This window comes from Dasypus novemcinctus, chromosome 6 (assembly GCF_030445035.2).
Source record: "Dasypus novemcinctus isolate mDasNov1 chromosome 6, mDasNov1.1.hap2, whole genome shotgun sequence".
Lineage (NCBI taxonomy): Eukaryota > Metazoa > Chordata > Mammalia > Cingulata > Dasypodidae > Dasypus > Dasypus novemcinctus.
The window spans coordinates 92,970,048-92,992,165 of NC_080678.1; the positions used below are offsets into that span (position 1 = coordinate 92,970,048).

A 22,118-nucleotide genomic window follows, 5' to 3' on the forward strand; every position below is an offset into this window, starting at 1 on the left:
GGTCCGCAGTTCAAACCCCGGGCCTCCTTGACCTGTGTGAAGCTTGCCCATGCACAGTGCTGATGCACGCAAGGAGTGCCCTGCCACACAGGGGTGTCCCTCGCATAGGGTAGCCCCACACACAAGGAGTGCGCCCCATAAGGAGAGCTGCCCAGCAAGAAAGAAAGTACAGCCTGCCCAGGAATGATGCCGCACACACAGAGAGCTGACACAACAAGATGACACAACAAAAAGAAACACAGATTCCTGTGCCACTGACAACAACGGAAGCAGACAAAAAAGAACACACAGCAAAATGGACACAGAGATCAGACAACTGGGGGGGAGGGGAGAGAAATAAATAAAAAATAAATTAAAAAAAGAAAGGAAGTTTGAACTTTGAAGGACTACAAAAGCCAATTTGCAAAAACTGTGAAAGGTGTTTTTTGTATTTTAGTTTTGTTAGCTCCTGGCACTCAAGAAAATCTGTCATATCACTACCTCCTGTTTCTTAACCAGGATCTTTAGGAGTCTGTGGAAAGAGTTCAGAGGGTTCATGAACTTGACTTGAAAAAAAATTCACTTTTTTTTTGTTTGTTTGTTTTTTTAATTTCATTCATTTTGTAAAAATATTACATTCAAAAAATATGAGGTCCCATTCAACCCCACCACCCCCACCCCACTACTCCCCCCCCCCCACACCCAGCAACACTCACTCCCATCATCATGACACATCCATTGCATTTGGTAAGTACATCTCTGGGCATCTCTGCACCTCATTGTCAATGGTCCACATCATAGCCCATACTCTCCCACGTTCCATCCAGTGGGCCCTCCACTGAAGCACCATCCAGGGCAACTCCAAGTCCCAAAAACGCCTCCACATCTCATCTCTTCCTGCCATTCCCCATACCCATCAGCCACCATGGCCACTTTTCCCACTCCAATGCCACCTTTTCTATGTGGACCTTGGATTGGTTGTGTCCGTTGTACCTCCATGTCAAGAGGAGGCTCAGATTCTACATAGATACTGGATGCAATCCTCCTGCTTTCAGTTGTAGGCACTCTAGGCTCCATGGTGTGGTGGTTATCCTTCTTCAACTCCATCTTAGCTGAGTGGGGTGAGTCCAATAAATCAGAATGTAGGAGCTGATGTCTGTTGAGGCTCAGGGCCTGGCTATCATATTGTCAGTCCAGAGATTCAAATCCCCTAAATATATCTTAAACCCCAACACCAACTACAATTCCAATAAAGTAGCATGAAAGTCTTGTGAAAAGAGATCCCATATGAGTCCAGTTTCATCATGCAGAAACACCAGCTCCAAAGAAGGGCCATCTGACATGGCAGTGAACCCTATCTGCCACGACCATAGAACCCGTGGGTCTCTTTAGTCTTCAAAGGAACCAATACTTGGGGTTGTATATACTTTATCTGTCTTTTAGGCTCTGCTCAGTTGTGCATAAGGGCAATCCTTCTGACAACCTCCAGACTCTTTTTTAGAGACTCATAACCATATAAACTCATTTGTCCTTTCCATTTCCCCCTTATCTTAGGTCAAACAGCATTTTAAAGTCATGTTATTATATGTAGACAGGGATATTCTGCTGATCCGCATTGAACCTTTAATTTAAGGTCATTTTCTAGTTGCATCATCAGTTGGTACTTGGTAGTGATCCCTCGGCGCCAGGGAGGCTCATCCCCAGGTGTCATGTCCCACGCTGGGACATGAAGGCTGTCAGGAGGAAATTCCTAGGCACAGTGTTGCTCTAGGCCTTGTTCTTATTTCAGGCATATAGAAAAAATTCACTTATGATCTTTATTTTCTCTGACCTCTAACAAAAATCTGGTATTTCCTTCACTTATGAATATATGCAATAAAATGTTTATTTCCTATCACATTACAGTTGTTAGGTATCTTGAAAAATCACTTACACTGATTCATATTTTGAAATTACATTAGTTGTTAGACCCAATGCTAGTTTACTCTCATAAAACTATCTGCTGCTACATTCTGAGAAGGGGTCCATGGTTTTCACATGACTGTCAAAGGGGTCTGTGGAAAAAAAAGTTTAAGAAGCCCTGCACTAGCTGGATACAAATTCAAGTAACAGCTCATGGGGAAACAGATGTGGCTCAAGCAATCAGGCTTCTGTCTAACATATAGGAGGTCCAGGATTTGATTCCCAGGGCCTCCTGGTAAAATGCTAGCTGGCCTCATGCAGCAAGCTGGCCTGAGTGGAGAGCTTACCGATGCAGAGTGCTGGCTCACATGGAGTGCTGGCCCATTTAGGAAAGCTGGCCCACATATGAGTGCTGGCCCATGCAGAGAGCTGGTGCAGCAAGATGATGCAACAAAAAGAGATACAGAATGGAAGTGGATGTGGCTCAACTGACAGAGCATCTACCTACCATGTAGGAGGTCCAGGGTTTGATACCCAGGGCCTCCTGATCCATGTGGTGAGCTGGCCCACATGCAGTACAGCCTCACACAAGAAGTGCCATGCCACTCAGGGGTGACCCCACATAAGGGAACCCCATGCACAAGGAATGCACACCGCAAGGAGAGCAGCCCCAGGCAAAAAACACAGGAGTGGCACCGCAAACACAGAGAACTGATGCAGCAAGATGACACAACAAAAGAGAGACACATCCCAGTGCTGCCTGATGAGAATGTAAGTGAACACAGAAGAACACACAGTGAATGGACCATGGGGAGGGGGGGCAGGAAGGGGAGAGAAATAAATAAAAATAATAAAATCTTTAAAAAAGAGAGAGAGACACAGAGGAGAGAGCAGGCCAGGGAGCTGAGGTGGCACAAGAGATTGAGCACCTCTCTCCCACTCCAGAAGGTCCCAGGATTGGTTCCCAGGGCTGCCTAAAGAGAAAACAAGCAGACAGAAAAGAACACAGAGTGCAGACAGCAAGCACTGAAACAACAGGGAGTAGGTGAACAAATAAAGAAAATAAATCTTAAAAAAAAAAGAAAGAAACAGCTCACGGAGTGAAGTCATCAACATGGTGACATAAGACATCCTCTGGAAAAGTCTCCCCTAAGAATCAACAAATAAAAGGACAAGTTCCACTTGATTAGAACCCTGGAGGATGACAGAGACTGGAGAAGGACTCCATAATCGCTGAATCAAAGAAGAGGAAAAATGATCTCCAAGATCAGTCAGGAAATTTCTGTCATAGTCCCACCAATCTGGAACCCTCCCTCTCACTCAGTCCTGCACAGCTTGGGAGTCATGAGAGGCAGTGTGGCCTGGGTCCCTTCTGTCACCAGCAGCAAGTTAGAACCCCACAGATATCTGCAGGGACTGAAGCCTGCAGAAACCCAGGGTGAACCACAGACCCCTGAGGCATGTCACACACAAAAAGACCCCATGGGGAAAAAGGAAAGAGAGAGGCCTTGGCAGAACTGTTGGCAAGAGGTGTGCACAATCAATCTGTTTTCTTTTGACTGAATAACCTATGCAAAATGGATTTTTCTGGAGTTAAACACCTTTAGACCCCATCTAAGTCCCCAGAGCAAGAAACCTTAAGAGGGAAGAAACCAGAGGCAGAAAAGCCTCACATTAAAAAAAAAAGGGGGGGGTGATGGAGAAACTAGGGTCGAGGCTCTCAGTTCCAGAAGCTGTGAGTCCCCTGGTTCCATCTTTATTTCCTCTCTTGTGTCTTGCTTTCTGTCCCTTTATTTCTTAAGTATTGCATCACCTTCCATTCAAGCAAACCTATTGCTGAGCTGGTCTCAGCAACTGGTGCCCAAACAGGGAGGGACTCGAAGGAAAGAAGGATCACTTTGAGTGAAACTAAATTTGGTGTAACAGCACAGAGCCCCAAGTGGTTTAGAAGGCCTTTGAAGTCCCTGGTAAATAAGGATACTCTTGGGTATTTTTCAGGGTTATGATGGGAAACGGAGTCAGTTCAACAAAATATTGCCCATATGTCTGTCTCTTGAAACAACTCCTCAAGACAGGAGGAGCCAAGGCCAGTGAGCCTCATATTTTAGAACTCCTACAGACTGTAGAAAAATATTGCTCATGGTTCCTGGCAATAGGAAATTTAGAATTAGGAGATTGGGAAAGAGTGGGAAAAGAGTCTTAAAAATTACATGTACAAGATGTTCCACTCCCTGTTACTATTTAGCCCACTTGGACTATAATTAAATCTGTTTTGGAACCCTTGCAAACAGAAGAGGAGGAAGAGGAGAACGAAGATAAAGAATGCAAGGAAGTTCCTCCCACTGAATCTTTTGACAATACTAAATCTAAAGTTGTTTTGCCTTCAGCTCCTTCATTAACTGACTTTAGAAAGTCACTTTCCCCTCCACCAACACCTCCTCCATATGTCAAAATTTTGTGGTTAAAGCCTTAGATCCAGTCAGATTGGCTTTTCCTTCCTGTTATATTATACATTACATGGATGATATATTGTGGGCTGCTCCCTCTTCCCAAATTCTAGTTTTAGCATATCAGGCCTTAGAGCTTAACTACAGCAGGATTAAAACTTGCCCCCTTGGTGGCAGACTTTGCCTAGTGGTTAGGGCATCCGTCTACCACATGGGAGGTCCGCAGTTCAAATCCTGGGCCTCCTTGACCCATGCGGAGCATGCTCATGTGCAGTACTGATGAGCGCAGGGAGTGCCCTGCCATGCAGGGGTGTCCCCCACATAGGGGAGCCCCACACGCAAGGAGTGCACCCCATAAGGAGAGCCACCCAGCATGAAAGAAAGTGCAGCCTGCCCAGGAATGGCACCACACACATGGAGAGCTGACACACAAGATGATGCAACAAAAAGAGACACAGATTCCCATGCCGCTGACAAAGGAAGTGGACAAAGAAGATGCAGCAAATAGACACAGAGAACAGACAACCAGGGTGGGCATGGGGGGAAGGGAAGAGAAATAAATAAAGAAAGAAATCTTAAAAAAAAAAAACTTGCCCCTGAGGGGAAACAGATTTGACCCAATGGATAGGGTGTCCACCTACTACATGGGAGGTCCAAGGTTCAAATCCAAGGCCTCCTGACCCGTGTGATGAGCTGGCCCACATGCAGTGCTGATGTGCACAAGGAGTGCCCTTCCACGCAGGGGTGTCCCCCACGTAGGGGAGTCCCACATGCAAGGAGGAGTGTACCCCATAAGGAGAGCTACCCAGTGCGAAAAAAGTGCAGCCTGCCCAGGAATGGTGCCACACACACAGAGAGCTGATGCAGCAAGATGACAGAACAAAATGAGACACAGATTCCGGGTGCTGCTGATAAGAATACAAGCAGACACAGAAGAACACACAGCGAATGGACACAGAGAGCAGACAATGGGTGGGGGGGGAGGATGGGGAGAGAAATAAATAAAAAATAAATCTTTAAAAAAAAAACTTCCCCTGAGAAAATTCAAAAGTTTACTCCTGTTTCTTATCTTGGGACTATCATTGATAAAATTACAATTAAGCCTCAGAAGGTTCAGATTCATAAGGATTCTATTAAAACTTTGAATGATTTGTAAAAATTATTAGGAGATATAAATTGCCTGAGGCCCAAATGGGCATTTCCACATATGAGCTGTCTAATCTTTTTTCCCTATTATGAGGAGATCCTCAATTAAACAGCCCCCAGGTTTTGATGAAAGAAATGGAACAAGAATTAAAATTCATAGAAAAAAAAATTCAAAGTGCCCAAGTTGAATGCATTAATCCAGAACGGCTGCTGCAATTGCTTATCTTGCCTTCCTTACACTCTCCCAGAGGAGTCCTTCTGCAACAAGATCATATTGTAGAATGGATATTTTTACCTAATGGTGTCATTAAAATGTTATCTCTTTATGTGGATTGTATAGCCCAGATTATACTTAGAGGCCATGAGTGCACTCATGCCCTTCACAGACAGGACCCTTCTCATATCATTCTCCCACTTTTATGCAAAGAAGTTGAGGCTTGCCTACAAAATCACTTACAATGGCAAATAGCCTTTGCTGATTATATTGGACAAATAATCATTACCCTAAAAATCATATATTACAATTCCTTAAATGCACTCAATGGATTTTACCTAAAATAACTAAGTCTCAACCAATACTTGATGCCCCTACAATCTTTACTGATGGGTCTGGAAATGGCACAGCTGGGTATACTGGGTATACAACTAAGAAAATTCCTACTCCTGAATATTTGGCTCAGCGAGATGAATGAATAACAGTGCTTCCTGCTTGTGGGCTAGTGGGGGCTAATAGAATTAAGCTGCTGGAAGAGGAAGAAAGCATGGCAACATTGGTGTTCTCTTTTGTTTCTGTGCTGATTCTGATTGGGCCTATTTGGCCAAATTAATAAAATTAGTACAAAATTTTTATCAAGGTGTTAAAAAGAATTTTCAGTTTTGAATCAATAGCTTACTCCTAAACTTCAAGTCTCAGTGTAGTCTTAAAGAGTAGTAATCCAAAAAATGTGTGCTGACTGTCTAAAATGCTAAATAAAAGCTTAACTGCATTTATGCTGCTCAAGTTATCTTAACTGGTTGCTGATTACTAATGAAAGTGTTTCCAAGAACAAGCTTGCATGTTACAGCCAGCACATATTCCAAGAGACATCTTAAAAGTAGCAAAATCAAAGATGTGAAATGATGGAGGGCTTGGAAACAGCTATACCAAAAGAGTAAGAATTATAGGTCAAATTAGTAAGTTTTATGTTTCTGTTGGTGTGTTGTAATTGTTTTTGTGTTTGTCTGTTTGTTCAATGTCAGTGTGTATTTTGATAGCTCCAGATGGAAATATAAATTGATAAATAAAAATTTCTAAAAGAGCTCTATTCGAATGGCCAAAAATTAAATAAGTGTTTATATTAATACATAAGTTTACATGTTAATAAGATCTCTACAGTGATAGAAGTTGTGAGTCTTAATTAATGAAATTACTATAAGTCTCTTAAAAAAAAAATAGTTCTTGGCTACCACATGGGAGGTCTGCCAGTTCAAACCCCGGCCCTCCTTGACCCACGTGGAGCTGGTCCATGTGCAGTGCTGATGCGCACAAAAGAATACCATGCCACACAGGGGTGTCCCCTGCATAGGGAGCCCCACATGCAAGGAGTGCGCTCTTTAAGGAGAGCCACCCAGTGCAAAAGAAAGTGCAGCCTGCCCAAGAATGGCACTGCACACATGGAGAGCTGACACAAGATGATGCAACAAAAAGAAACACAGATTCCTGCTGATAAGGATAGAAGTGGTCACAGAAGAACACACAGCAAACAGACACAGAGAGAAGAAAACTGGGGGGGGGGGGAGGGGAAAGAAATAAATAAAAAATAAATCTTTAAAAAAAAATAGTTCTTGCCTAAATTGAAATGAATAGTTTATTTTTCTTCGCAGGATAAAATGAAGGATGCAAAACATAAATGAATATTAAAGAAGATAAAAAGCTTGTGGTATTGCTGACTGAAATTTAATAAGTTTGTTCAAAAAAGTGTATTTTGTCCTAAAAGAAGATGGCTAGTGTTCATAAAATCAAAATGGAAATATGCAGGACAAGATTTGAATGTACATAGCAAGTTGTAGAAGGTATTGTGGTAACATTAAGTAAGGGAATGTGTTCTGTGAAGGCGAAATTTGTCTTAAAATAAAATAATTATAGTCTATATGGTTATAAATAATTATAAGAAGTTTGTGGATGCATTGTTTGAATTAAAGTGTTTAAATGGCTAATTCCAAGAAGTCATTATTAAACAAAAACCGAATTGATAATAACAAAAAGTAATTTTATAATAGGAAAACTTGTTGGCAGCCAGCCTCCCCTGTCAACTTGTTTTGTTTTGTTTTTTACAAATTCTACTTAATTTATTCATTTTTTTTAAAATATATTACATTAAAAAAATATGAGGTCCCCATTCGCCTCCACCGCCCCCACCCCACCACCTCCCCCCCCCCAATAACACTCTCCCCCATCATCATGTCACATCCATTGCATCTGGTGAGTACATCTCCGGGCATCGCTGCACCCCATGCCCTGTGTTCCACACCATAGCCCACACTTTCCCACGTTCCATCCAGTGGACTATGGGAGGACATACAACATCTGGCAATCGTCCCTGGGGCACCACCTAGGACAACTCCAAGTCCTGAGAATGCCTCCACATCTCTTCTCTTCCTCCCCTTCCCTGCACCCAGCAGCCACCATGGCCACTTTTTCCACACCAATGCCACATTTTCTTGATTATTAACCACAATAGTTTATGAATAGAATATCATTAAGTCCACTCTGATCCTTACTGTATTCCTCCTTCCTGTGGACCTTGGCTTGGTTGTGTCCATTCCACATCTATATCAAGAGGGGGTTTAGATTCCACATGGATATTGGATGCAATCCTCCTGCTTTCAGTTGTAGGCACTCTAGGCTCCATGGTGTGGTGGTTATCCTTCTTCAACTCCATCTTAGCTGAGTGGAGTAAGTCCAATAAATCAGAGTGTAGGAGCTGTAGTCTGTAGAGGTCAGGGCCTGGCTATCATATTGTCAATCCAGAGATTCAAATCCCCTAGATATATTTTAAACCCCAGCACCAACTACAATTCCAGTAAAGTAGCATGAAAGGCTTGTGAAAAGAGATCCCAACTGAGTCCAGCTCCATCACGCAGAAACACCAGCTCCAAAGAAGGGCCAACTGACATGGCAGTGTACCCCATCTGCCATGACCATAGAACCTATGGGTCTCTTTAGCCCTCAAAAGGACCAATACCTGGGGTTGTATCTACTTTATCTGTCTCTGAGACTCTGCTCAGGTGTGCATAAGGGCAATCCTTCTGACAACCTCCAGACTCTTTTTTAGAGACTCATAGCCATATAAACTCATTTGTCCTTTCCATTTCCCCCTTAATTTAGGTGAAACAGCATTTTTAACTCCTGTTATTATATGTAGACAGGGATATTCTGCTGGTCCACATTGAACCTTTAATTCAAGGTCCTTTTCTAGTTGCATCATCAGCTGGTATTTGGTAGTGATCCCTCGGTGCCAGGGTGGCTCATCCCTGGGCGTCATGTCCCACTCTGGGGGGAAGGCATTGCATTTACATGCTGAGTTTGGCTTCGAGACTGGCCACATTTGACTAACACGGATCAACTTGTTTTTAAAAAACTGTTTCTAGTATTGCATGCTACTAGGTATTTGAAATAAAGAAAAGTTATATTTGCTTATAACCAAACTGAATCATTATTTTAACAAGTTTGTTTAGTGTTAATGGTAATTGTATGTTGTAAAAGGTTTGATTGGAAACAGTTTCCAAAATCATTTTGATAATTTATGTAGGTACAGTGTATAGAATGTGCTTTTATTATTACAGAAACAGAAAATAATTTTGTCCTAAGATAATTTATTGGTTATTAAGAAAAAGTGAAATTTGAAACAAAACCTGAATACAGAGAGTGCAGAAGGTTCATGGAAAAGGAATTTTTATGGTTAAAGTTAAGTAAGATTTAATGGGTCTATCTCTAAGGGTTTAAAAGCTTTAGTATCCAGGGAAGCGGTTGTGGCTCAACTGATAGAGCATCCACCTACTATATAGAAGGTCCAGGGTTCAATACCCAGGGCCTCCTGACCCATGTGGTGAGCTGGCCCACTTGCAGTGCTGCTGCACACAAGGAGTGCTGTGCCACACAGGGGTGTCCCCCATGCACAAGAAGTGCACCCCGCAAGGAGAGCCACCCCATGCAAAAAAAGCACAGCCCACTCAGGAGTGGTGCCACACACATGGAGAGCTGACCCAGCAAGATGACACAACAAAAAAAGCAACACTGTTTCCCAGTGCCGCATGACAAGAATGCAAGTGGACACAGAAGAACATGCAGTGAATGGACAGAGAGAGCAGACAACGGGGGAAGAGGAGAGAAATAAATAAAATAAATCCTTTTAAATAATACTTTATTATTTTTTTTTTTAAGATTTATTTTTATTTATTTAATTCCCCTCCCCTCCCCCGGTTGTCTGTTTTCTGTGTCTTTTTGCTGCGTCTTGTTTCTTTGTCCGCTTCTGTTGTCGTCAGCGGCACGGGAAGTGTGGGCGGCGCCATTCCTCGGCAGGCTGCTCCCTCCTTCGCGCTGGGCGGCTCTCCTTATGGGTGCACTCCTTGCGCGTGGGGCTCCCCTACGCGGGGGGCACCCCTGTGTGGCACGGCACTCCTTGCGCGCATCAGCACTGCACTTAGGCCAGCTCCACACGGGTCAGGGAGGCCCTGGGCTTGAACCGCGGACCTCCCATGTGGTAGACGGACGCCCTGACCACTGGGCCAAAGTCCGTTTCCCTTAAATAATACTTTAGTATCAAACAGTATATTAATGCAAAGTTAAAATTTTCTCCTTTCTCTGTTAATGTGACAAAGTTCTCAAGGCATTAGTCTGTTTAAAGTAAAAATTTATAGAGTTTTTCTCCTGAATAATCAGTATACAAAGAAAGTCTGTTTTATCAAAATAGCTTCTTATGGTTTAACCTTATCATTTCCTTGGTTTAAAAAAAAAAAGAAACAAGTTTTATCACTTTTAAAGGAACATAATGTTCAAAACTGCTTTCTCAAAATCAGATCCTGAAAAGTATCTTTTTATTTTAAACTGTTGCAGAAGATTTGTTCTTTTACCTTGAAAAAATTAAAGTAATAAAATAGTTAAGTTCCTTTAATATGTTATAAGTTGAATGGAATGTGTTTAAAAGTGTTATAAAATTAAAAGAATTCTTTAACCCTCTGTTAATTAAAGTTGTGTGAGTAAAAAGTTCATATGAATACTTAAAAAGTGTATAAAATTCCTGAAAATTTACCAATGTTTCAGCATAATATTAAGCAAAAGTACAATGTTATTAATCTTGGTTGCAATTATTTTTTTAAAAAAATAGGATGTGTCACAGAAACAACCTCTTATTGTAAACTAAAGTACCACCACTACTGAATACAGCAGTTCCAAATATTGCTCATTTATTGCAAAAAATCAATATCCAACTGTGTCATTATCACTTTGTTTTAAAACTTGCTAAGACTTTCTTTAGTATCTTCTTAGACAAGTCAAGCCAGCCTGCATTCCCCTACCTGTGGAAAACCCAACAACAGACTTCTGCAGTGCTTCCCCAAGGCTGTGTGCATAGCCCAGCCATCTGCCCTGGCCTGGTAGCAAAGAACCTGGCTACGTAGAAGAAATCTGTGACTGAAACCCTACCAATGACATTACATTAACCAGTAATCCTTTCTTCAAAATTAAAAGAAACATCAGAGACAACAGTGTCTTATCTTAAAAGCCTAAAATAAGCAAACAGTTGGCATGGGCTGCAAAGTCCCTGCTGCTCTACCAAATTCTTAAGGTATTTGATTGGGTAAAACAAAACTATACCCTCTGCTGTAACTGACAAAGTACAATGTTTTCTCATGTTAATATAGTTCGCAATATTGTTGGGATACTAAAAATCTTTCATCCCTCACTTAGCTCAAATACTAAAACCACTGCATGTGTTAAGTAGGAAAGGTCCTTCATGGGAGTAGGAGGACCTCCACAGGCTGCTTTAAAATATAAAAAAAATAGAAAAGAGGGAGAAGGTGGACATTGACTTAGCCTATGAATTGGATGTGGCAGCCCCAATATTAGCTTTGGGTGGGGTTTGTGGCAGAGGCAACATTCTAAACAAGTACCCCTTGGTTTTAGTCACAATTCTGGGAAGGAGTCAAAGGAACAATATAAAAAAGCAATTATGCACAGCATGGGAAGCCCTGCAGAAAGTAAAAGGCTTAACCCACTACTGTCTGATCATTCTGAAGATGTCATCCCTATCTAGGGGAGGATTGCAAATACTAAAAACAAGACAGAAACAATAGACTGTTGTGAATCACCCTCTATGGAGGAAGAGATCTGTGCAAGAACATCTGGGACACCTGCCCACTCCATCCCTGCCCACTCTTCTAACATCTCTCTTAGGACTGCTGAGGCAGATGCCTTCGTGATGATCCAGAGCCCTACCACTGAGACCTGAGAAGAAGCAGAGTGGCTCCACCAAAGGGCAAACATCCTGGGTACCAGACCTTGTGGTGCGTAGCCCAGCACACCCAGCTGCCTACTACTTGCCAGCAGCTCACGGACATCACCTGTGGGTGTCCCTCATGCTCACTCCAGTGACTGTGACATCGGACCCCTACTGCTCTTGGAGGGATGAGGTATGCTTTCATGCTGCAGACACTGCATCAGGACTCTTACAACAAGACAGCTACTATTTTCTGACTAGAAAATGAATCCTCACAACAATGGACTAAGTTTAAATTCAATACTGAGTTGTGGCCCTAGGTCCAGTGAAGATGCTAAGAACAGGACCAGTGAAGGCATTGAATTTATGAGATAAACTTCCAGCTGCCCCACAGCCCAAGATGGGGGAGTAATAACAATTTGCTCTGCCTGTGCCTCAAACTATACAAACTGGGAAAATGAGGTCATTTTTTATCGAGTACTGGCCTATATAGCCTTGCTGGTTGGGAATCTTTAGCCCATGAGAAATGAAAGTCTATTCATTAACTCTCTGCTAGTTGGAAGTTTTATTGTTTGTTGTTGTATAGTCTACTGCAGTTATAGATTATGTATAAAATGCAGGTTTGAGCTTGGGAGAAGAATTACAAACTGGAAATATGCACTTATGCCTACAATGTGATTGGAATATATCTAGTTTCTGTGTGACCCCTATGTATATAATAGCAGTGATATTCCTTAGGAATCAGCGAAATGTCATTTGTGTGGTCATAAAAACAATTTAAGCTTAGCTATTTCTCAATTACAAGCCCAAATAACAAGCATTCAACATGCCTCACAAACTATGACAGGAATTGCGGATGGGTTAAGATCCCTGAGCCCTATGATATGGATTAAGGGTCGGGGAGTGGGTCTTATAGGAGGTATATTAATTATCTGTTCCTGTCTGCTTTGTATGTATTTAGACCTCAGGTGCACACTACGAACCCTCTGGGGATTAATACAAGAAACTGCCCAAGCTGTATTCATTACTTTGCAAAAACAAAAAGGGAGAAATGTGGGAAAATAGCTTGAATTTGAATGTGGGAGCTTGGCTTGAAAGTAAAATGTTTCCATGATGCAGATAAGAAGTGTGGGCTTAGGAACACCAGGCCTTGACAAGACGGAACGCTGTCTTGTCAGCATGAAAACTGTTTGCATGAGGAGGCATTTGAACTTTGTATGGCCTGTTCCCTATTATTGTAAATGTGGCAGTTCTAATAACAAACAGCCTTGAAAGCAAACATAGATAACTACTGCTTTGTAATTTCTAATGAATACGATGTGGAAACTAGGATCGAGGCTCTCAGTTCCAGAAGCTGTGAGTCCCCTGTTTCCATCTTTATTTTCTCTCTTGTGTCTTGCTTTCTGTCCCTTTATTTCTTAAATACTGCATCACCTTCCATTTGAGCAAACCTGTTGCTGAGCTGGTCTCAGTATAGCTCCAACCATCTGCCCCATGGGATCTAAGCCCCATCACAATTAGAGACAGAATGGGCATCACCATCCCAAAGTCCTCAAGACTGGGGAATGAACAATGGACTAAAGTAAACTTACTATTATCCTATTATAGACTTATTGCTATTCTGGCAATGGAAGAACTTTTATCATTGATGTAGAGAAAGTGGCCACCAGACGTTCTGAGAGGAAAAATAGGTGTAATATGGGGGCATTTTGAGGACATTGGAATTGTCCTGCATGGCATTGCAATAACGGATACAGGCCATTATATATTTTGTCATAACTTACAAAATTGCATGGAACAAAGTCTAACTACAATGTAAATTATAATCCATGGTTAGTGGCAATGGTTCACTATGTGTTCATCAATTGTAACAAATGTACCACACTAATGAAGGATATTGTTAATATGGGAAGTACAGAAGGGGGAGAGATGGGACATATGGGAATCCCCTATATTTTTTATGTAACATTTATGTAATCTAGATTCTTTTAAAATAAATAAACTAACAAGTAGCAGACAAAGTATGTCTGTTATACTCTCTCATCTTAGCCTGATGTACATAATACATGATGCAATCAGCTGTCCACTGTTGAAGGTTAGGATTATGACTGGCCTTGCAATTAATACAAGATTCTTTAACAGTCATCACCCTGGGCTCTTCAGCCTGGCACCCCCGTGGACTTAAGACCAGAGGTTTGTGAAACGAATCAGCATTACGTACAAGACTTGAGAAAGCAGTGGCTTTTTGTAGCAAGCTGAGTACAGGTTGAAATATTTCAAAACCCTTTCATTTTAAAATAAAAAAGATGGAGAGAGGATAGAAAGCCTGGATTTAAACCTTTGTAAATGACTTCTGGAGACAAGTCCCTGTTAAATAGTTGTTTTTGCTCTAGTCATTTTTCTAAATAGGAATGGAAAACTAAAGAAAAAGCAAGAATCCACTCATTTTTTATTATGCTGAGATCTCTAATGAAACTGAATTTTGGGAAGCAGACATGGCTCAACTGATAGAGCATCTATCTACCATATGGAGGGTCCAGGGTTCGATCCCCAGGGCCTCCTGACCCATGTGGTAAGCTGGCCCATTCACAGTGCTGCCGCGCACAAAGAGTGCCATGCCACACAGGGGCGCCACCACATGGGGTGCCTCACATGCAAGGAGTGCACCCTGCAAGGAGAGCCACCCTTGTGAAAAAAGCACAGCCCACCCAGGAGTGGCGCCACACACACAGAGAGCCGATGCAGCAAGACGACACAACAACAAAAAGAGATGCAGTTTCCCAGTGCTGCTGGATAATGCAAGGAGATGCAGAAGAACACACAATGAATAGACTCAGGGAGCAGACAATGGGGGGAAGAGGAGAGAAATAAATAAAATAAATCTTTTTAAAAAACTGAATTTTGAACTAGAATACTCTGGTGGTGGCTGGAGTTCCATCTTTCAAGGGATAATGCAAATCCTGTGGTCTCTGCCCAACATGCTGCCTAAACAAGAGCTGTCTCCAAGGCTTAGTAAGTATTGAGTGGTGGCTATGTTTTTCTTTTTATGCAATACTCTACCATGTTATACACAAGTTAAATAAATTTGACAAGTCATTTTAAAACAGTAAAAGATAAATAAACAAAAAAAATCTTCAACAATGAACAATCTGAAAAGGAAATCAAGAAATTACAACATCAACTAAAATAGTCAAATATCTAAGAATAAATATAACCAAATATGTAAAGGTCTGGAACATGGAAAACTATAAAACATTGTTGAAAGAAATTTTTAAAAGACCTAAATAAGTGGAAGTTCATTTTTTGTTCATTAATAGGAAGACTAACTAATGTTAAGATGTCAATTCTACCCAAAATGATTTAAAGATTCAACACCATCCCAATCAAAATTCTAATAGCCTTCTTTGCAGAACTAGAAAAGCCAATCAACAAATTTATAAGGAAGGTAAGTGGACCTGGATAGCTAAAGCCATCTTGAAAAAGAAGAATTAAGTTGGAAGCCTTCCCAATCTTAAAACTGATCATAAAACTTATTTTTTTCAAATTGTATAGAAAGGTAAGGTGCCCAAATAGCCAAAACCATCTTGAAAAAGAAGAACAAAGTTTGAAGACTCATGCTTCCCAATTTTAAAACTTATTACAAAGCTACAGTAAGTAAAATAGCATAGTTCTGGCACAAGGACAAACATATAGATGAATGGAATTGAATTAAGAGTTCAGAAATCAATCCTTACAACTCTGGCCAATAGATTTTTTTAAAAAGATTTATTTATTTATTTATTTATTTCCCCTTCTCTCCCTCCACCCCATTGACTGCTCTCTGTGTTCATTCATTGCATGTTCTTCTGTGTCCTCTTGGATTCTTGTCAGCAGCACTGGGAATCTGACTCTTTTTGTTGTGTAATCTTGCTGTGGCAGCTCTCTCTGTGTGTGGCACCACTCCTGGGCAGGCTGTGCTTTTCTTGTGCTGGACGGCTCTCCTTATGGGCTACACTCCTTGAGCGTGGGGCTCCCCTACGTGGGGAACAACCCTGCATGGCATGGCACTCCTTGCGCGCATCAGCCCTGAGCATGGGCCAGCTCAGCATACAGGCCAGGAGGCCCTGGGTTTGAACCTGGACCTCCCATGTGGTAGGCGGACACTATCAGTTGAGCCAAATCCACTTCCCCCAACTGATTTTTTACAAGAGTGGCAATTCACTCAACCAGGAAAAGTTAGTCTCTTCAACAAATGATGTTGGGAAAACTGGATAGCCATATGCAAAATAATGAAACATAGGGAAATATCTTTAGGACCTTGAGTTAGGAAATATTTTCTTAGACTTTACACCAAAACACAGACAACAAAAGAAAAAAAAATAGATGGAACTTCATCAAAATTAAAATCTTTTGAGGAGCAGATGGAGCTCAAGTAGCTCAAGTATATGCTTCACATGTACAAGGTTCTGGGTTCAATCCCCAGTACCTCCTGAAAACAAACAAATGAAAAAACCAGCTCTGATTGGGGAGTGGATGTAGCTCAGTGGTTGAGCACCCACTTCCAGCGTATGAGGTCCTGGATTCAATCCCTGGTACCTCCTAAAAAACAAAATTAAAATCTTTTGTGCTTCAAAGGACTTTATCATGCAAGTAAAACACAACCAAAATAATGGTAGAAAATATTTGGAAACCATATTTCTGATAAGAGTTTATTATCTAGAATATATAAAGAATTTTTACAAATCAAAAACAAAAAGAGGAGGGCGGGGCAAGATGGTGACTGAGTGAGCTTACCTGATAATCTCTCCTGCAAAGAAGCAGCTGGGCAGCTTTGGAGGCTCTTCGGGACCAGACTGTTTCAGGATTTTTGCAGGATAGGAGGCATCTGGACATCGAGTTGGTGGGAAGGTAACAGAGAAAATACGTATATAAAATATACATGGAGGTCCCAGCTGCTCGCGGAAAGCTCCCTCCTTGGGTGGGCGGAGCTGCAGCACCAGGCGCTGCTGCGGTTTTTTTTTTTTTGGAGGCTCTGCAGTACTGGGGAATTCATAAGCCCTGAGCAGCCTATTGGGGGGTTAGTAGGACAGGAGGCGCTTGCAGACCGATTTGGGGAGACAAACGGGAGTTTTATTGCAAAGCGGGGGAATTTTTTATTTCGGACACAAACAATAGCGCTTCCGCCTAGAGCCCCGCCCCCCCAAAACCCGGCTGCCAATTTACAGTGGACTTAAATTGATAGCAATAAAGAGACGCTACCAGGGTCTGGCAGGGTGGGAGACGTTTGGAAGCTGATTAGGGGACTATTTTGCAAAGCGTGGGAATTTCGGGTTTGGACTCTGTTATTAGCATTTCCACCTGGAGCCCTACCCCTGGGCCTGGCTATTGATCTGCATCATTAAATTGGCTGCAGTGTGGAGGCGCCCCCAGGTGGCCGTTCCGGGGGATCACAGGGTGGGAGGGGTCCTGAAGTCAATTGGTGATACATCCACAGAATAGACCCCAGTGAGTAAATGAATTGTGGGGTACAGACACACAGGATAGAGCTTGTGGATGTGACCTCACCCATAGGGCTGGCACCCAGCTGCAGGGATCCCTGAAGGCTGTGATGCTCTGTGGTGCTCCCAGGCTCCCTGTTAACTGGACTTGAGGTTGCCAGGTCTGAGTACCCTAAACCCTGGTGGCCCACACCCCAGAGACTCACACCTCTTGAGTCTTCAATATCTCAGACTTTCCTTCCCTGAATCCATCACGACCTGAGGTCCATCTGAGGTCCTTGAATGTCCTAGCCCTCAATGTTTGCGTTTTTTCTTTTTTTGTTATGTTTTGTTTTGTTTTTATTTTTATTCCATTTTTTTTTAATGTTCTGATTGCTAACATTGCATTATCCCCTAGTCTTTTCTCCCAGCATATCCCCCAGTCTTTTTTTTCAGTTATTTAGGGTTTTTTTTAATTGGTATTGTGGCTGTTGTGGTTGGTGTATATCTTTTTTCTCTTTTCCCTATGTGTTTCCCGCCCTTTACCCACCCCCTTTTTCTTTCTTCCTTTCTTCTCTCTTTTTTTTTTCTCTCTCTCTCTCTTGTCCCTCATTTTCTTCTTATTTTATTTTATCTTAACTATACAGTAGGTGCTGCATGGAACACCTCACATTTGCTGGGTTTCCTCATCCTCCACTGCCTCATTTCTGTGTGAATAGATTTTGGCTATCTACACTATCCCCTTTCCCCTACATCTTGATAGCCTCCATCATCTACTGTCTCGCCTATATTCCACCTCCCTTTCTTTGATCCACAAAGTGTCTAATTCTTAATTTCTAATACCTTTGTTTGGTTTTCTGTCTGTTATCTACTCTTGAAACTATTGCCTTTCTTTCTCTTTCCCTCTCTCACGAAAACAATAGCTTTTTATTCATACCATATTCCTCCCATATTCAGTTAACTACCTCATTATAGGTACTCTACCTACTGCTATAATGCTACACAATTTACATGAATCTAACATCCATCCTCCCAGATCTCATATTGTTGCTTTGTTAACATATATCACCAATACTACTTTACACTTTTTCCTTGCTTACACAATTGCCTTTCCCTGGCCCTAATACTTTCCTTTAAAGTGAACTCAACCAGCAATAAGAAATTAGAATAAGAAGAACTAAGTGACAAAGAGAAGATATAACACTTACACAAAAACAACAGCTAATTAATCTGCAAGACTAGACAAAGAAGCTAAGGAACTTATTAAACCCATCAAGATAAAATGATAACCAGACAGCAACAAAAATCTACAAACCAAACCAGTAATCAGGAAAACATGGCTGAATCCAATGAACAAACTGAAAATCAGGAAGGGGAGTAGAACTTCGCACAAGTAATGAAAGATCTCAGAACATTTATCACCGACAAACTTAATGAAGTAAAGGAAGAGGTTAACAACATGAAGTCAACACTTGGAGGGGAAATTGCAGACATACGCAAAAAGATAACAGATATGATGGAAATGAACACCACAGTTCAAGAAATCAAAAATACACTTGCAGCAAATATCAGCAGACTAGAAGAGGCAGAGCAGAGAATTAGTGATGTGGAAGACAGTACATCGGAAATCAAACAGATAGTAGAATTGGTTGATAAAAAGATAGAAAAAATCCAGCTAGGACTTAGGGACCTGAATGATAATGCAAAACACTCAAACATACGTATTATAGGCATTCCAGAAGGAGAAGAGAAGGGAAAGGGGTCAGAGGGATTGTTGCAAGAAATAATGGCTGAAAACTTCCCAAATCTACTGAAAGAGATAGAGGTACATATCCAAGAAGCACAGCACACCCCACTGGTCATAAACCCCAACAGGCCCACCCCAAGACATATACTTGTCAAATGATCCAATGCTCAAGACAAAGAGAAAATTCTAAAAGCAGCAAGAGAAAAGAAAACCATCACATACAAGGGAAGCTCCATAAGATTAAGTGCTGATTTCTCATCTGAAACCATGGAGGCAAGAAGGCAGTGGTATGATATAGTCAAGGTACTAAAGGAAAAAAATTTCCAACCAAGAATACTCTATCCAGCTAAACTAGCATTCAAAAATGATGGAGAGTTCAAAATATTCGCAGATAAACAGAAACTGAAAGAGTATGCCAACAAGAAACCTCCCCTTCAAGAAATTCTAAAGGGAGTTCTGCAGGAAGAAAGGAAAAAACAGGACAGGCAGAGTTGGAGGAGAGTGTAAGAGCAACAAAAAAGACAAAAAGAAAAGGAAAAAAATGCAAACAAAATATGACAAACACAAATCCAATCAAAATATGGCTAACACAAATAATTCCTTGAAAGTAATAACACTGAATGTCAACGAATTAAACTCACCTATCAAAAGATTCAGACTGGGACATTGGATAAGGAAATATGACCCATCTATATGCTGTGTACAAGAGACACATCTTAGACCCAGAGACTCCTGGAGGTTGAAAGTGAATGGCTGGAAAACAATCATACAAGCAAACAATAACCAAAAAAAGGCAGGAGTAGCTATATTAATATCAGACAAAATAGACTTTAAATGCGAAACAATTGTGAGAGACAAAGAAGGATACTACATTTTAGTGAAAGGGACAATCTGTCAAGAAGATTGAACAATCATAAATATTTATGCTCCTAACAAGGGCGCCTCTAAATATGTGAGGCAAATGCTGGAAAAACTAAGTGAAAAAACAGATGCGGCTACAATTATAGTGGGGGATTTTAATACACCACTATCAATTCTTGACAGAACATTGCAAAAGAGAATCACTAAAGAAACAAAACATTTGAACAGTATATTAGAGGAGCTAGATCTAATAGACATATATAGATCATTATACCCAAACACAGCAGGATATACATTTTTCTCAAGCGCACATGGAACATTCTCCAAGATAGACCATATGCTAGGCCACAAAGATAGGCTGAATGAATTCAGAAAGATCGAAATCATACAAAACAATATCTCTGACCACAGTGGAGTGAAGCTGGAAATTTGCAAGGGACAGAGGCCCAGGTTTCACACCACAATTAAACAGCACAATCTTAGAAAAACAGTGGGTCAAAGAGGAAATCTCAAAAGAAATCAATGACTACCTTGAAACAAATGATAATGATAACACAACATACCAAAATTTATGGGATGCAGCAAAAGCAGTACTGAGATGGAAATTTATAGCCATAAATTCATATATCAAAAAAGAAGAAAGAGCAAAAATTGAAGAACTAACTGCACATTTGAAGGAATTAGAAAAACAACACAAAGTAATCCAACAGGAAGAAGAAGGAAGGAAATAACAAAGATAAGAGCAGAACTAAATGAAATAGAAAATAAGAAAGCACTTGAAAAGATAAACAAGACCAAGAGCTGGTTTTTTGAGAAGATCAACAAAATTGACAAACCTTTAGCGAGACTAACAAAGAAAAAAAGAGAGAAGATGCAAACACACAAAATAAGAAATGAGAGAGGCGATTTCACCACTGACCCCACAGAAATAAAGACTATCATAAGAGGATACTTTGAAAAACTATATTCCAACAAAAATGACAATTCAGAGGAAATGGACAAATTCCTAGAAACACATAAGCAGCCCATATTGACGAAAGAAGAAATTGATGATCTTAACAAACCAATCACAAGCAAAGAGATAGAATCAGTCATTAAAAACCTCCCAACTAAGAAGAGCCCAGGGTCAGACGGCTTCACAGGTGAATTCTACAAAACATTCTGGAAAGAACTAACACTAATCCTGCTGCAACTATTCCAAAAAATCGAAACAGAAGGAACATTGCCTAACTCCTTCTATGATGCCAACATTATCCTAGTACCAAAGCCAAACAAAGACACCACAAGAAAGGAAAATTACAGACCAATTCTCTAATGAGCCTAGACGCAAAAATACTTAACAAAATACTTGCTAATCATATTCAACAACACATTAAACGAATTATACACCATGACCAAATGGGATTTATTCCAGGTATGCAAGGATGGTTCAACATAAGAGAATCAATCAATGTAATACACCATATAAACAGATTGAAGGAAAAAAATCACATGATTATATCTATAGATGCAGAAAAAGCATTTGACAAAATACAGTACACTTTCTTGATAAAAACACTCCAAAAGATAGGAATACAAGGAAATTTTTTGAACATGACAAAGAGTATATGTGAAAAACCTACAGCCAACATTGTTTACAATGGAGAAATCCTAAAATCCTTCCCTCTAAACTCAGGAACAAGACAAGGATGCCCATTGTCTCCCCTTCTATTTAACATTGTCTTAGAAGTACTTGCTCGAGCACTGAGGCAAGAACCAGATATAAAAGTCATTCAGATTGGAAAGGAAGAAGTCAAAATTTCATTATTTGCAGATGACATGATCCTATACATAGAAAACCCTAAGAGATCTACAACAAAGCTTCTAGAACTCATAAATGAGTTTAGTAAAGTCACAGGTTATAAGATCAATGCGCAAAAATCAGCAGCATTTCTGTATACTAATAATGAGCAAGATCAGGAGGAAATCAAGAAACAAATACCATTCACAATAGTAAATAAAAAAATCAAATACTTAGGAATAAATTTAACTAAAGATGTAAAAACTTATACACTGAGAACTATACAAGACTGTTCAAGGAAATCAAAGAAGACCTAAATAAATG

At 40.8% G+C, this 22,118-nt stretch overlaps 1 protein-coding gene across 1 annotated transcript in view; it reads right to left on the reverse strand.

Moving 5' to 3' along the window:
* Positions 1–22,118, reverse strand: part of ZNF487 (zinc finger protein 487) — a 136,797-nt gene that overhangs the window by 60,483 nt on the left and 54,196 nt on the right. The window contains 1 exon segment of the mRNA XM_058299209.2: positions 16,724–16,814. The gene's annotated coding sequence lies outside the window, so the exon portion shown is untranslated.